The sequence below is a fragment of the Bidens hawaiensis genome, unplaced genomic scaffold (assembly GCF_021521415.1).
Source record: "Bidens hawaiensis isolate Kalapana, Puna unplaced genomic scaffold, B.hawaiensis_p1.1 tig00019821_1, whole genome shotgun sequence".
Classification (NCBI taxonomy): Eukaryota; Viridiplantae; Streptophyta; class Magnoliopsida; order Asterales; family Asteraceae; genus Bidens; species Bidens hawaiensis.
In genome coordinates this window covers 375,817-390,502 of record NW_027493017.1, presented here as the reverse complement: position 1 = coordinate 390,502, position 14,686 = coordinate 375,817, and the positions used below count along the sequence as shown (strand labels likewise).

The 14,686-nt window shown below is 46.2% G+C and overlaps 1 pseudogene; it reads left to right on the top strand.

Annotated features, from left to right (window-relative positions):
• Positions 1 to 631: 631 nt before the first annotated feature.
• On the top strand, positions 632 to 1,354 carry LOC143559426 (secreted RxLR effector protein 161 pseudogene; annotated as a pseudogene).
• Positions 1,355 to 14,686: the final 13,332 nt, after the last annotated feature.

Below are 14,686 nucleotides of genomic sequence, written 5' to 3'. Positions count from 1 at the left end.
GACCCTCGAAGACTTGCCCAAAGGAAAGAAGGCAATTGATTCTAAGTGGGTGTATAAGATTAAGTACAAGCCAAATGGGGAGGTTGAGAGATACAAGGCTCGTTTGGTTGCGAAGGGCTTTACACAAATGGAGGGTGTCGATTTTCATGATAATTTCGCCCATGTTGCTAAGTTGGTTACGGTCCGAACCATCTTGGCGGTAGCAGTTAAGAAGAATTGGCTCGTTCATCAACTTGATGTGAACAATGCGTTCCTTCATGGGGACTTACATGAGGAAGTTTATATGAAGATTCCTCAAGGATTCGAGAAAGAAAAGGGACACGGAGTTTGTCGTTTAAGAAAGTCCTTGTACAGCCTCAAGCAGGCCTCAAGAAATTGGTATCATAAGTTCACCGTTGCCTTGCTTGAAGATGGGTTTAAACAATCTAAAGTCGATCACTCACTCTTCATATTTAAAAAGAGGGGGACGTACGTTGTCGTGTTAATTTATGTTGACGACGTGATTATGGTTGGAAACGATATCAACAAGATGAATGAAACAAAATCTTCTCTAGATACACGTTTTAGCATTAAAGACCATGGAAATCTTAAATATTCCTTGGGGATCGAAGTTGCTTGAACAGAAGAAGGCATGGTTCTTAGCCAAAGGAAGTATACTCTCGATATCCTTGAAGATGCCGGCATGCTCGGTTGCCGCCCAAGCCCTATGCCCATGGAACAAAATCTGAAGTTAGGAACCGGAGAAGAGGAAGAGCGCGTAAATTCAAGTCATTATCGGCGGTTGATTGGGAGATTACTTTATCTCCAAGCCACTCGCCCTGACATTGGACACTCTGTTAGCATACTGAGCCAGTTTGTTGCCGACCCCCGCCAAAGCCATATGGAAGCCGCGACTCGAGTTCTTTGTTACCTGAAAGCCACGGCTGGTCAAGGTATCTTACTCCTCAAGAAAGGGGGAAACAACCTCGTTGCTTACACCGATTCTGACTGGCTTGGATGTCCCATCACAAGAAAGTCGAGAACCAGATACCTTCTTTTACTTGGAGGCTCACCCGTGTCATGGAAATCCAAGAAACAATCAGTCGTCTCTCGATCATCTGCCGAAGCCGAATACAGGGCTATGGCTACTACCGTTAGTGAAATTCTTTGGATGAGGTGGCTTCTCAAGGACCTTGACATTGTTCAAACGGCCCCAACGACCCTATTCTGTGATAATCTTTCCATTAAGCGCATTGCAAACAATCTCGTCTTTCAGAACGAACTAAGCACGTTGAGATGGATTGCTATATTGTTCGTGAGCAAGTTGAATCAAAAGAAATTGAGCCGCTTCACATCAACACCAAACAACAGGTAGCAGATTTATTCACTAAGGCTCTTGGTTCGAGACAGTTGCAGACATTACTTGACAAGTTCGGCGTTCGTAATCTTCATGCGCCAACTTGAGGGGGAATATAGTGGGAAAGAATATCATTCCTATTTCTCATTCGTTAATTGTGGCTAGTATTATGTTTTCCTTATTTGGTTTATTTCTTCTATTTAACCTTTGACTGTATTGTAATCTTGGATCATTAAGAAATAAAATACCGATTCTCAGGGTGGGTTGCCTCAGTGTCACATACCAGTGTGTGCAATCATTGTGGAGTTTTTGGTCACTCGTTCAAACTTTGCAAAGTAAGACCCAAAACCAAAGAAGAGTTACAAACCATGCATGAAAAGGTTAAACCTTCAGTTCCTACCGTAGTAGAAGTTGTTGAACCTGCGAAAGGCACTAGTGGTTTCACTCTGGTTAAGAATAAGAGAGAAACCGGAAAGGAAAAGCTAAAGCTACTAGTAATGTCCAAGTAAAACAGGGGTATAACTCCAAACCGAAGTCAAGCCCGGTTCCTACTGGAGGTGTTAATGGTGTTAGAAATATGGAGAGGGAAAAGCCCGTTGGTTATCAAAATGCAAATGGCTCGGTTACTACGGAGAAGGTAAAATCGGGTTTTAACTTTACTCGAGCAGTTCAAGGCCCTCAAGTTACCAAAAGCAGTACCAAAGGTGTTGTTAAAGAAGCTGTTGGACAACAAAAACCCAACTCGAATCGGCTAATGATGTTAATGAAGGTAACCCGTCTACTTCCAATGTTCAACGGCCGGCAATTGAACCTAACTTCTCGGTCATGAATATCCAGAACAAGAAAGTCTTAGAAGTAACACTCTCGTTGGTGACCCTATGGATCTCTATCCTCATGTTGAGAGTTGCTCGGTGAACCGACAAACCGAATTTGACCCGGATCGTATCCTCCCATAGTGGTGTTATAAAAGCAAAACCGTCAAAACGGGTAAAGATTATGGTATTACGGATGCACAAAAAAAGGCAATTATGGATTGTCTGGAGAGCAAAGATCGTGAGGTTAAAGCGTATGACCAAGAGGAGTGGGTAGAGGGCGAGTGGAATTCTTTTTAGGATAAATGCACCGAACTTAGCCTTGACCCGGATTATTGTGTTATTGATGTGGAGGAAGATGAAAGTGGCACGGCACAATTTTTATGTCATCAAATAAAGTCGGGTATGTTTTTTTGACCCCGTTTGTTTCGAAACTTAGCACCCTTAAATAATTAATGTGTAATCGTTATTTGTCATGGAGTTGTAGGTGGTTTGTGAAGAAACGTGGATCGACTTACTAGTAGACGATCAACTTTTCTCGGGTATGAGTATGCTATATCACCGATGGTTTTCCGGAGTATGAATTCTTCCACCTACAAAACGAGCAACACCGTGAACTTACCCCTCAGAAAGGGACAAAGGGGTCCTCTTTGGGGTAACCCTCCGGTGTGAGAATAAGATATTGTAGGAGAAGATAATAATAATCTAAAAATGAGTAAGGATTTAGAATGTATTTTCTTGCTTACCTCCCCTTGTGGAGGTGGTGTGGTATTTATAGTGTTAGGGTTTCCAATGATTGGGCTCAGACCCAATTAGGGCCTTTTTGGCCTCCTCCTATTGCTTCGCGCCACGTGTCCTTAGGACACCTGGTGCTTTTTCATTGATTATTCTCTGACCAAGGTATTTCACCTGACCCATGTGCAATCACGTGGTAGCACATGGGTTTTGCTGAGTTGTCCACCCTTCATTGGCAGCTGTCAACATCAGCATATTCTTTATTCCTTAAAGGATACCTTCTGGAAGGTTGTCTGATGAGCATAATCATGGTTGTCCTTTTCCTGATTTGGATAAGGACGTGGTTGATTATGTGCATGTGTGATATGCGCCTATCCTGGGGATGCGCGAGGTCTTCTCTTTATTCTCACGCGCAGATGTTTCATGCGCAGATGTGATATGCGCAAGCATATGTAATATGCGTGAGCATATGTGATATGCGCCACGCGCAGATGTGATATGCGTGAGCATATGTGATACGCGCCACACGCAGATGCGCCACGCGCAGATGTGATATGCGTGAGCATATATGATGCGTGAGCATATGTGATACGCGTGAGCATATGTGATGCGTGAACATATGTGATATGCGTGAGCATATGTGATATGCGCCACGCGCATAGGTTTTGGCTTTGCGTCTTCATGACATCCTGATTCCAAGCCTCTTGTCTATATCTTGTGGGTTGACCCGCCCCGCTCGATGTTAAGGCGGGTGCATACCTCTTCAAGCCCCCCCAGTCTAATGTGTGTCTTGTCTCGCGCGAGCGAGGTAAGATAGATATTAGACTTAATAGTTTGCTCTTTTAATAGGGTTTGTCTTTTCTTTTTTATTTCTCATATGTGCGTTGCGCGAAATTCTATCCTTTTGGTTGAAATGAATCGTCCATGTATGTGGTTGGTTGGTGCTGACATGCGTCAGAGATGGAGACGTTATGTGTCAGACTTTTCGTGTGCTCGAGGTGCTACAGTGGCCTTTCATGTCTCCTCATACAGTGTCAGGAACACGTGTCGCGCTCATGTTGGCCTGCACCTGCGAGTGGGGGCGCGTGAGCGTAACTCTGATCAGTACCTGTTTCTTTCTCTCTCCTGGGTCTATAAAAGCAAGCCTTTTGAGTTGTTATTCTTCATCTTCATTGTTATTTCAGAGCTCTTTCTCCTTCAATTTTCATTCCGATTAAGAGCCTTTGTCTTTTGCTTCCAGATTTCCGTGCTTAAAGTAACCGCTGTTTGATTCACAGTTGTATGTCTGATAACCCAGACACCACAATTTCCCCCAGCAAACGCCGTGTAAAATCGTTAGTTATGTCCACTTTGAAGAAGACCGGCAAGGGTAAACGGGCTGCCGAGGCCTCGTCGGAGGAGGTGGGGAAGAACAAAACAGTGAAGAGATGGGATGAGATTCCCTGCAAATTGAAACAGTCTGACTTCGACAATCTCGTCGCCTCTCAGGGTTTTCTCCCTGAGTACAGCTGTCTGCTCCCGGCGGCCGGGCAAACGGCGGCAGGTCCGCCCACAGGCTTTATCTCTTTATGCTCTCACTTTTTCACTCACTGTAACCTTCGTCTCCCGATGACAAGGTTTATGGGTGCTCTCCTTCAGTTTTATGGGATTCACATATCCCAAGTCCATCCTTGTGGACTAGTGCGCATGACTCATTTTGAGTTCATGTGCAAAGCTCAGCGCGAAGAGCCCACCCCTCGGCGCTTTCAATATTTTTATAAGCCAAAAATCCAAGATTCTTGGTTCTCATTCATACCGCGCAGTCAGAAGTTTAAGTGCTGCACTGTTTCCTTCAAAAGCCTTCATGACTGGTCTGAAAAATTTTTTTATATTAAGGCTGGTGTGATTCCCATCCGCTTGACCATGCGCGCGATCACTTCTGCGCCCGCGGATGAGAATGTTCTTAAGAACCCAACAGGGCACATGGGTTAACAAGTTAACTGCTGAACCATCCCCCGCCAAGAATATTTGCGAGGAGGCGCTGGTGGGGGTTGGTATGAGCAAGAGGTGGACCGACAGCGCGACTGAGCCTGTCGTCCAAGTTGATGGCTTAGGTGAGTTATTAGCTCATTGCATTATTTCTGCGCGAATATAATTCGCTTTGCTGATATCATTTGTCTTGTTTTATGCAGTAAGCAAGGAATACGTCCATGCCGCCTATGACGAGCATATGGAGGGTGGCTCTGTCGCGCTGAGCGCTGGGGAAGTTGCTTTCCCCGATCGCTTCGATGATATGTTCATCCCTGTCGATTTAGAATTTTGCTTTGACAGCGATGCGCCTGGTAAGCCTTTGTACTTATGCTTAGGCCTTTAGAATACCAAATTTGGTTAACATTTCTGTTGCATGTATTGTAGATGCGCTCGAGAACTATGAGTTGGAGCTTGCGGAAGAGGAGGTGGAGGAGGAAGCTGAGGTGCCACAACTCAAGCGCAAAGCTAAAGGCAAAACTGGCGCAGGGGCCAGTAAAAAACAGAAGAAAAATGATGCCCCTGTTGCCCAGGATCCTCCTATCCAAGCGAAGGGACTTGAGAAAACCAAGGGATTTACTTCCAAGTTTTCCTCGTCTTCTTTGCCTCGAGGTGTGGGCAATCCTCCCGTCCACACGAGGTATGGTGCTGCCACCTCATCTCTTCGCGCGGCGGACAAGGGAAGCGGCGCTGCGCCTGCTATTTCATCTTCTCCAACAGGTATACTTTGTTTATATTTTGTGGTTTTATGAGCGTGATTCCGATAGAGTTATTAATGAAGCTTTGCTCACTCAAATGTTTGTAGAGCCGGCGACTTTGGTGGCTCAACCTCAGGCGCAGCAAGGTACCGAGGCTGCGCCGAAGGTTGCTTTGAAGTCCCCTGTTTTACCCTCGAAAAGGGGGAAGATGGACTTCATGGCGATGCTCAATTCGCGGACGGCGGTGCGCCAAGGTATTTATTGCGCTTTGATTCTCTGATTTTTCCTTTAGATCAAGTCATGAATCATTTCTCCTTGGTTTTTTCATAGGAATTATAGCTGGCACACAAGCTGCTGGTGGCACTGCTGGCGCCGGCGCCGGCGCCGTTATTTCTGCTCCTGCTCCAACAAGCACTGAATCTCCTCTCATTGGGATTACTAAGGAGCAGGAGACTATTTTACGTGCTGATTTAGCGGCGTCAAGACCTCCCTCACCTCCTCCTGAGCGCAGCCCTCCTCGTGAGACTGTTTTTGATTTTTCCAAGTCGCAGGAGAAAAGACCTGTTACAGAGGATGATGAGGAGGTCAATTTTGAAGATTCCGATGGTGGCCGCGCAAGCCCTATAGCGCCACGAGATTTCGTGGCGCAGCCTTCTTCTCATGGGGCTGGCGCTGACTTTTTTGCCGGCTCTCCGCAGGTATAAGTTTGTTTTTCTCCGCTGTGCGGACTTCCAAATTAGTGTCTAGATAACTAAAACGTTTCTTTTGCGTTGCTTTGTGTTTGCAGGAAGCCGATCACATATACCGCCCGAGCTGGAATATTACTGAAGACAGCTCATTTCAATCCATGGGCGTGTGTGAAGACTTCTAGGCTCACTCTGTGCCTCCGGCTGAAAGGAGGTTTCAGGAGGACCGCGCTCGCGTGGACTTGCTCAACGACCACCTTTTTGCTGGGTCTGCGTTCTTTGCTGCCTCCCAAGAGCTTCGCAATGATTATATAAAAGTGCGTGATGCCCTTGTGGAGGCCAAGCAAGAGGCTAAGATTTCTGCTTGGAATCTTTCTGACGCTCGAGAGAGAGCTGAGAAACTCCAAGCAGAACTTAGCGAGAACCGAGCAAGTGCCAACGCTGCCTTTGTGAAGCGCGGGCATGAGCTGCAGGCTGCGCGGGAGAAGCTGCAAGCGGCAGAAGCGGATGCGGCCAGTTACGCGCGGCGAGCGCGTGACTTGGAGTTGGAGGCAAAGGCGCGTGATCAAACTCTTGTGCAGGCTAACACTGATAAATCTTTATTAGAGAGTGAGGTTGCGCGCCTGAAGAAAGAGCTCGATGCTGCGCGAGCAGAAAAGGATGAAGCCTTGGCGGCGGCAGCGTCTGAGAGAGAAAAGCTCGATGCTGCGCGAGCATTGAAGAATGAAGCCTTGGCGGCAGCAGCGTCTGACAGAGAAGAGCTAAAACAAACCATGGAAACTGTTGAGTTGTTAAACTCTCAGATTCCTGCTCTTGAGACGTCTGTTTCTTCTCTCGCGCAGGATCGTCAATGGCTAGTTTCACAGGGTGTGACTCGTTGCGCTTATGCGATGAAATACTCAGACGAGTTTCAGACCCTTGTGATGGATTGCAATGCTGCGTCGCGCTTGGTGGGTCGAGCTGAAGGGTTTAAGGATGGCTATGAATATGGCATGCTGAAGAAGAATCCATCCGACTACCCTTATCAGCTCGACGTTGTCTGCGCTGACATGGCCGAGGTGGGGGAGAAGTACTTGAATACTCCAATTCCCATCCTTGAGCAGGTATTTTTACCTTAATGAGTTTACCTTGACTTATTTTCCTAATCTTTTGTACTCATACTTTTCCTTGTGACTTGCAGATAGCCGCGCTTGCTAACCAGCCCGATCTTGGCGCGCTAAAGAAATTACTTGACGAATGTGAAGGGACTGGTGGCAGCGATGATGGCGCGGGCAATGCTGCCTCTGCTAGCGGCTCTGGCGTGGACAAAGGACCTACTCCTGACACTATCGTGATAGAAGACGACTCCATTCAAGACGAACAGCTTGATTATGGTAAGTTTGGAGATGACGAGGAGCGGGCTGCGCCAGATGCTGAGGGAGGAGGTAATGATGAGGGCGATGAAGAGGCCGATGTTGATTTAGAGACTTGAAAAGCCCTTCATGTTTTTTTTTTTTTTTTTTGTTTGTAGTTTTTATCTCATCATTTTGTAAATTTGTAAACTTTTATGTTTTGGAATGAAATTTTGTTTTCCCCTTATTCGCATCTTGCGCATTCCCAATTCATCTCTTTATATTGCATGTGTTTGCTTGTTGAATATAAGATATGCTTGCACATTGAAACTTGAACAAGGTTGTAAGGAAATTATTTTAATTAATCCTTGTCATATTTCAAGTTATTTTGCAATATTCTGAATATGCTGACACGTGCCTTGGCATTTCATTATTCCTCTTTTGCGCGACGTTATCGCGCATTTATTATAGGGAATTAGTTTTTTAGCCTTTACGTGTCAGTATGTGTTACTCTGATATCCATTACAATCCCATGCGCGACCTCGACCTGAGACCTTAACAACTATGTTTTGGCATGTGCTTTGCCTTAGCTGTGCTCAGGTATTTTTATGGTTTAGCTGCGCAGCATGTAAGATGGATGTTGTGAGTAATTTGAGCTAAGGCTCATATTATTGGGCTAAGGCTCATATTATTGGGCTAAGGCCCTGAGCTAAGGCTCATATTATTGGGCTTAAGGCCCTGACGTTTTAGAGTTAAAACTCGTTAACGCGTTTGAGCTTGAAGCTCGCGCATGTATGTTTTACTTCGTTTTATTTTTAGTTTGACGTCAATACAATGTTGTCATATTGCTCAAAATTAATAAAGGGAAGTGTGAAACATGTATGCAAAAGGTAATAGAACACACATTAAGAGAAAATAGCGCGCATCATTATTCATAATGGCTTAAAGGGCCTTGATTACAAACTTGACAACTTTTACATGAAACATTTTCTAAGCTGTGCTGCGTTACATGTGCGCGGGATCTTCTTTCCATTCAAATCTTTTAAAGCGTATGCGCCTTTTCCCAATTCTTCCGAGACTTGATAAGGTCCCTCCCAGTTGGGAGACATCTTTCCCGGGGGTATTGCGCGACTAGCTCCATTGTTCCGAAGGACAAAATCATTCTTCTTGAAGTGGCATTCTTTCACACGCTGATTGTAATATTTTTCTAGTTTTTTCTTGTATTTGGCTTCACTGATGATAGCCGCCTCTCTGCGCCCTTCAAGTAAGTTGAGATCCAACCTCCTTTCTTGCTCGTTGTCTTTTTTACTCATCATGAGCACTCTATAGGATGGGCATCCAATCTCTGCTGGAATCATAGCCTCCGTTCCATAGGTTAGGCTGAACGGGGATTCGCCATTGCTGGTTTTGCTTAATGTCCTGTGCGCCCACAGGACATTAGGTAGCTCCTCGACCCATGAATGGGATTCTCCCTCCAACCTTTTCTTCAGCCCATTCAACAAGCTTTGGTTCGCGCGTTCCACTTGGCCATTCCCTTGGGGGTGGTATACTGAAGTGAAGACCTGGTTGATGCGCAATTCTTTGAGCCAACTGGATATCTTCTTGTCAGTGAATTGTTTGCCATTGTCGCTCACAATTGCCATGGGCAGGCCAAAACGGCATATGATGTGGCTCCAAATAAATTGCTTCATTGCCTCGGCTGTGATTTTTACCAGTGGCTTGGCTTCAACCCATTTTGTGAAATAATCTACTGCCACTACCAAAAATTTTAACCGCCCTTGCGCTTGTTGTAAGGGACCCACAATATCGATTGCCCATTTGTGGAAAGGCCATGCGGAGGTCACCGGAATCAAGTTGTTCTTTGGCCGCATGGTGTTTGGCGCATAGCTCTGACACGCTTTGCATTTTTGGATCTCTTTTAACGCGTCCAAGTACATGCCTGGCCAATAGTAACCTGCGTTCATTGCCTTGGCAACCACCATGCGCAGGCCAGCATGTATTCCACAGATTCCTTCGTGTATCTCTCTGATCACATAGCTTGCTTCCTCGGCATCCAGGCATTTCATGAGCGGTCCAAGATAAGAGCGTCGATATAACGTACCATCAAGCAGTTCGTAGTTCTGCGACTTGTGTCTTATCTTCCTCGCCTGTGCGCGATCGTCCGGTACCTTTCCCTCCTTCAAGAATTCCATTAATGGAGTTATCCATGATGAAGGTGTTGTATGGATTACAAGGACAGACTTCGCTCCCACCGACGGGTTGCTCATTACTTCCACCCTGACATCTTTGCCAAAGTGATCGAAGCTGGTTGATGCCATCTTGCTCAGCGCGTCGGCAGACTTGTTTTCACTACACGGAATATGTATGATTATGAAGAAGTCAAATTGCTCGGTGAGTTTCTTCGCCTGCTCTAAATACAGAGGCATAGTGTTCTCCTTGGCATCATAAAGGCCATTGACCTGTGCTGCTACCAAGTATGAATCGACATGAGCCTCTAGCTTTTTAACTCCGAACTTGTGCGCGATGCGCAGACCAGCCAGCAGGGCTTCATACTCAGCTTCATTGTTGGTGCTCTTGAAATCCTGATTGCGTAAGTAAACTCATGACTTTCTGGATCCACCAGTTTGAGGCCTGCGCCGGACCCTTCGTTGTTTGAAGCTCCATCAGTGAATAATCTCCAAACATTTTCTTCGTTATTGGCTTGCGGAGGGTCTACTTCGCGCTGAGCCTCTTCGACTTTTCCTTCAGGGATTTCTGCAATGAAATCAGCTAAAACCTGTCCCTTGATTGCTGGACGAGGTTTGTAGGTGATCGTGTGCTCCCCTAACTCCAGCGCCCATTTTGTCAGCCTTCCTGAGAGCGCGGGACGTCGCAAGACTTGCTGGATGTTGTAATCAGTCAGGACTTCAATGGGATGACCATTGAAATATCTATGAAGCTTGCGCGACGCATGTGTTAGTGATAAAACTAACTTTTCTATGATGGTGTAGCGCGTCTCAGGATCTGTCAGCACCCGACTTACATAATAGATTGGTGTTTGGATTCCCTTGCGATCCACCAACAACACTGCGCCAATGGCGCGCTCTCTTGCTGACAGGTACAACGTTAGAGTTTCGCCAGGTAGTGGAGCTGTGAGCGGAGGCAGATTTATCAGACATTCTTTTATCTCACTGAAAGCTTGCTCGGCCTCAGGCGTCCACTTGAATTGGCTTTTCTTTAAGCAATTTCTCAATGTGTTAACGAATGGGGTAGATTTGTTTGCGTGGTTTGCTAGGAACCTGTTAATTGATACCAATCTACCATTCAACTTTTGAACTTCCTTCATGGTGGATGGTGAGGGCATGTCAAGGATAGCCTCCACCTTCTCTGGGTTCACCTTGAAACCATCCTTGGTGACCATTACACCGAGAAATTTCCCTTCTTCTACGCCGAATGTGCATTTGCTCGGGTTGAGCTTCATGTTTACTTCCTTTAGGCGCCAAAGGGTTTCTTCGATGTCTTTGAGCATTTGTTTTTCCTCCCTGCTTTTAATCACCAAATCATCCACGTAGACTTCTAAGTTTCTTCCAATTTGCTCGTTGAAAACAGCATCCATGAGTCTTTGGTAAGTGGCTCCTGCATTCTTCAAACCAAAGGGCATTTTTGTGTAACAGAAAACACCCTTGTCAGTTCTGAAGGCAGTCTTGTCCTCATCTTGTGGTGCCATTTGAATTTGGTGATAGCCCTTATAGGTATCCAGGAAACATTTGAGCTTAAATGGCGCCACAGAGTCCACTTTCGCGTCAATGTTTGGGAGGGGGTAACAATCTTTTGGACATGCTTTGTTGAGGTCCTTGACATCAATGCACATCCTCCATGACCCGTTGCTCTTCTTTACCATCACAGGATTGGCTACCCATGTTTGGTATCGTATTGGGCGGATGATATTTGCGCGCAGTAGATCTTCTACTTGTTCATTCATGGCCTTTGCCTTCTCATCCCCCATGACTCTTTTCTTTTGAGCAATTGGCTCTACAGACTTGAATGTGTTGAGAGAATGCTGCGCCAGGTCTCGCGGAACCCCAGTCATATCAGAATGTTGCCACGTGAAGACCGATATGTACGTTGTGAGCAATCTTTTCATTCTCACCCTTGTGTCATCTGATATCGTAGCTCCAATTGTGATTGTTTGTTCTCGGAATTTTGGGTTGAGAATCCATTCCTCTGGCGCGTTGTTTGCCATTGGAAGCTTCATTCTCCCTTCTCGCGGTATACTTGTTACTGCGCACAAATGATCTCGGTATACAAATGTTACACCTGTTGGTGTTGGGAACCCCAACGCGCCGTGCGCTGGTGACGGTATGGCGTTGAATTGGGCAATCGTTCCTCTACCCAAGATCATATTATGGCATGAAGTGGTGGGCAAGACCAAGAAGTTGACAATTTCAGCTCGCTTGTGTTTCTCATCCCCCATAGTGAGTTCGAATTGTATCTGACCTAGGGGGTGAATAATTTCATTTGAGACACCCGAGATTGATGCATTCACAATTTCGAGCCTTGCTTGGTCTGCTGGATCCAACTTCCTGAAACATTGCTCATACATGATGTCTGATTCACTGCCGGTGTCCACCAGGACTTTTGACACCTCATAATGAGCGATGTGTGTAGTGATGACTAGAGGACCGCTGATAGACGGGCCTCCTCTGACTTGGGAAGATTACTTGTTGCTCGCGCCAATCCCCTTGGACTTGCGCGCTTCTCTTCCTCGATCTTTGCCCTTGTCTTCCTCCTTCAGCTACACAGATTCTTTTGAATTTTTTACTGGCTGAGGCTCCATCTGGTTGTTCATTCTCTGGTCTTGGGTTTTTCACCAGGTGAGCCAACTTGCCTGATTTCACATCTCTTTCAATCGCATCCTTCAAATGGTGGCATGCATCGGTGTTGTGCCCTGTGGACTTGTGAAACTCACAATACTTGCCACTGTTTGGTGGTCCCTTATGGAGTAATGGCTTGGGGCTTTTAAACTGGACATTCTCTGTGCTTAACACTTGTGAAGGCGTTTTGGTGAGGGGAGTCCATATTCTTGGTAGAGGTCTGTTAGGCTCTCTGCCGCCTTCCCTCTTGTCACCTTCTCCGCGATTACGAATGTCTTTTTGGGGCTGGGGTGAACTTTGTTGCGCCTGCTTTTCTGCGGGAGAATAACTGGTTTGTTGCAACCTGGACCATACGGAGTTTTGTTTGCCCCTCCTTTCATTGTTGCGTGGTGCTTCTGTTTGATGCCCTCTATCTCTTGCTCTGTCCTGGGCAATTTGTTTTTCATTTCGCGCGAAGACTCGCGATGCTTCCATAAGCTTAGCCCAAGTGGTTGGCATGCCATCTCTGCTCACGAGAGCTCTGCGGAGTTGATCACTGCGCGCACCTTGTATAAAGGCCACGCGCAAGAGTTGTTCAGTGATACCTCCAATTGCAAGAGATTCCTGATTGAAACGAGTTATGTAGTCTTCAATGGTTTCATCATTCCTGCGCACGCAGTGCATGATGTCATCGGGGTCGCGCGTGTGTCTGCGCTGCTGTACAAAGTGAGCCTGGAACTTCTCCAATAGCTCTTCGAACCCATCGATTTGTCCAGTCGGCAAGCTTTCGAACCAGACACGCGCTGCGCCCGTGAGGCAGCGAGCAAACATGTGACACCATGTTGGCATCGTCCAGCTTTCTAGGTTTCCAGTGTTGTAAAAACCTTGTAAGAAATCATCTGGATCTGTTGTACCATCGTACTTGCCTAGACCACTTGGCATCTTGGTTTTGTGTTGAATGGAAGCCTTCGCGATGCGCTCAGTGAATTTTGAATGCTTCACCAAGATGGCTGGCCTATATGGTGTGGTTACGTCCACTTGCCCTCTCGCTTGTGGTTTGTACGGTGTGTATAGATCCAGATCGGCTTTGGTTCCAGGCGCTATGTTCATGTGCGCGCGGAGCTGTGAACCTCCTGCATGAGTATCTCGCGTCTTCCTCATGCTGTGCACTTCTTCCTCATCAATAAAATCAGTGTGTTCGGTGTGAACAGAGTGACCATCTTCCGGCGCGCGCGCCCTTTTTGTTGTTCCCTGAATGGTTTGTTTATCAAATGCGAGCCTTTGTGTTAAGTCGGCTAACTTTTTGTGTTTGACCAGCTCATTGTATTTGTCCATTAAACGCCGTTGTTCGTTTATGAGCCATTCTTTAGGGTCATTGGTTTCAACTTCCGGACCCATTGGTCCTTTTTGTTTTGCACCAGTCAGATTTTGGAACGTGAGATCGTCTGGAGGAGTTTCAGTCTGGCTATGAGGTGTTGTGATGAAGGGATGGTTACTGGTGGTGCGCGCAGTATCACGCGGCGCCCTCAGAAACTGCTGTCCCTCATTAACATCCTCAAGCTCATTATCCTCCAGAACTTGATCGCTGTTTCGAACACCGGAAACCATGGTGAAGATTTTCAGAGAGAACTGATGAGATAGTGGTTTTGTTGCCGTTGTAACAGGTGATGGCGCCAATGAAGAAACGTGGATCGACTTACTAGTAGACGATCAACTTTCCTCGGGTATGAGTATGCTATATCACCGATGGTTTTCCGGAGTATGAATTCTTCCACCTACAAAACGAGCAGCACCGTGAACTTACCCCTCAGAAAGGGACAGAGGGGTCCTCTTTGGGGTAACCCTCCGGTGTGAGAATAAGATATTGTAGGAGAAGAAAATAATAATCTAAAAATGAGTAAGGATTTAGAATGTATTTTCTTGCTTACCTCCCCTTGTGGAGGTGGTGTGGTATTTATAGTGTTAGGGTTCCAATGATTGGGCTCAGACCCAATTAGGGCCTTTTTGGCCTCTTCCTATTGCTTCGCGCCACGTGTCCTTAGGACACCTGGTGCTTTTTCATTGATTATTCTCTGACCAAGGTATTTCACCTGACCCATGTGCAATCACGTTGTAGCACATGGGTTTTGCTGAGTTGTCCACCCTTCATTGGCAGCTGTCAACATCAGCATATTCTTTATTTCTTAAATGATACCTTCTGGAAGGTTGTCTGATGAGCACAATCATGGTTGTCCTTATCCTGATTTGGA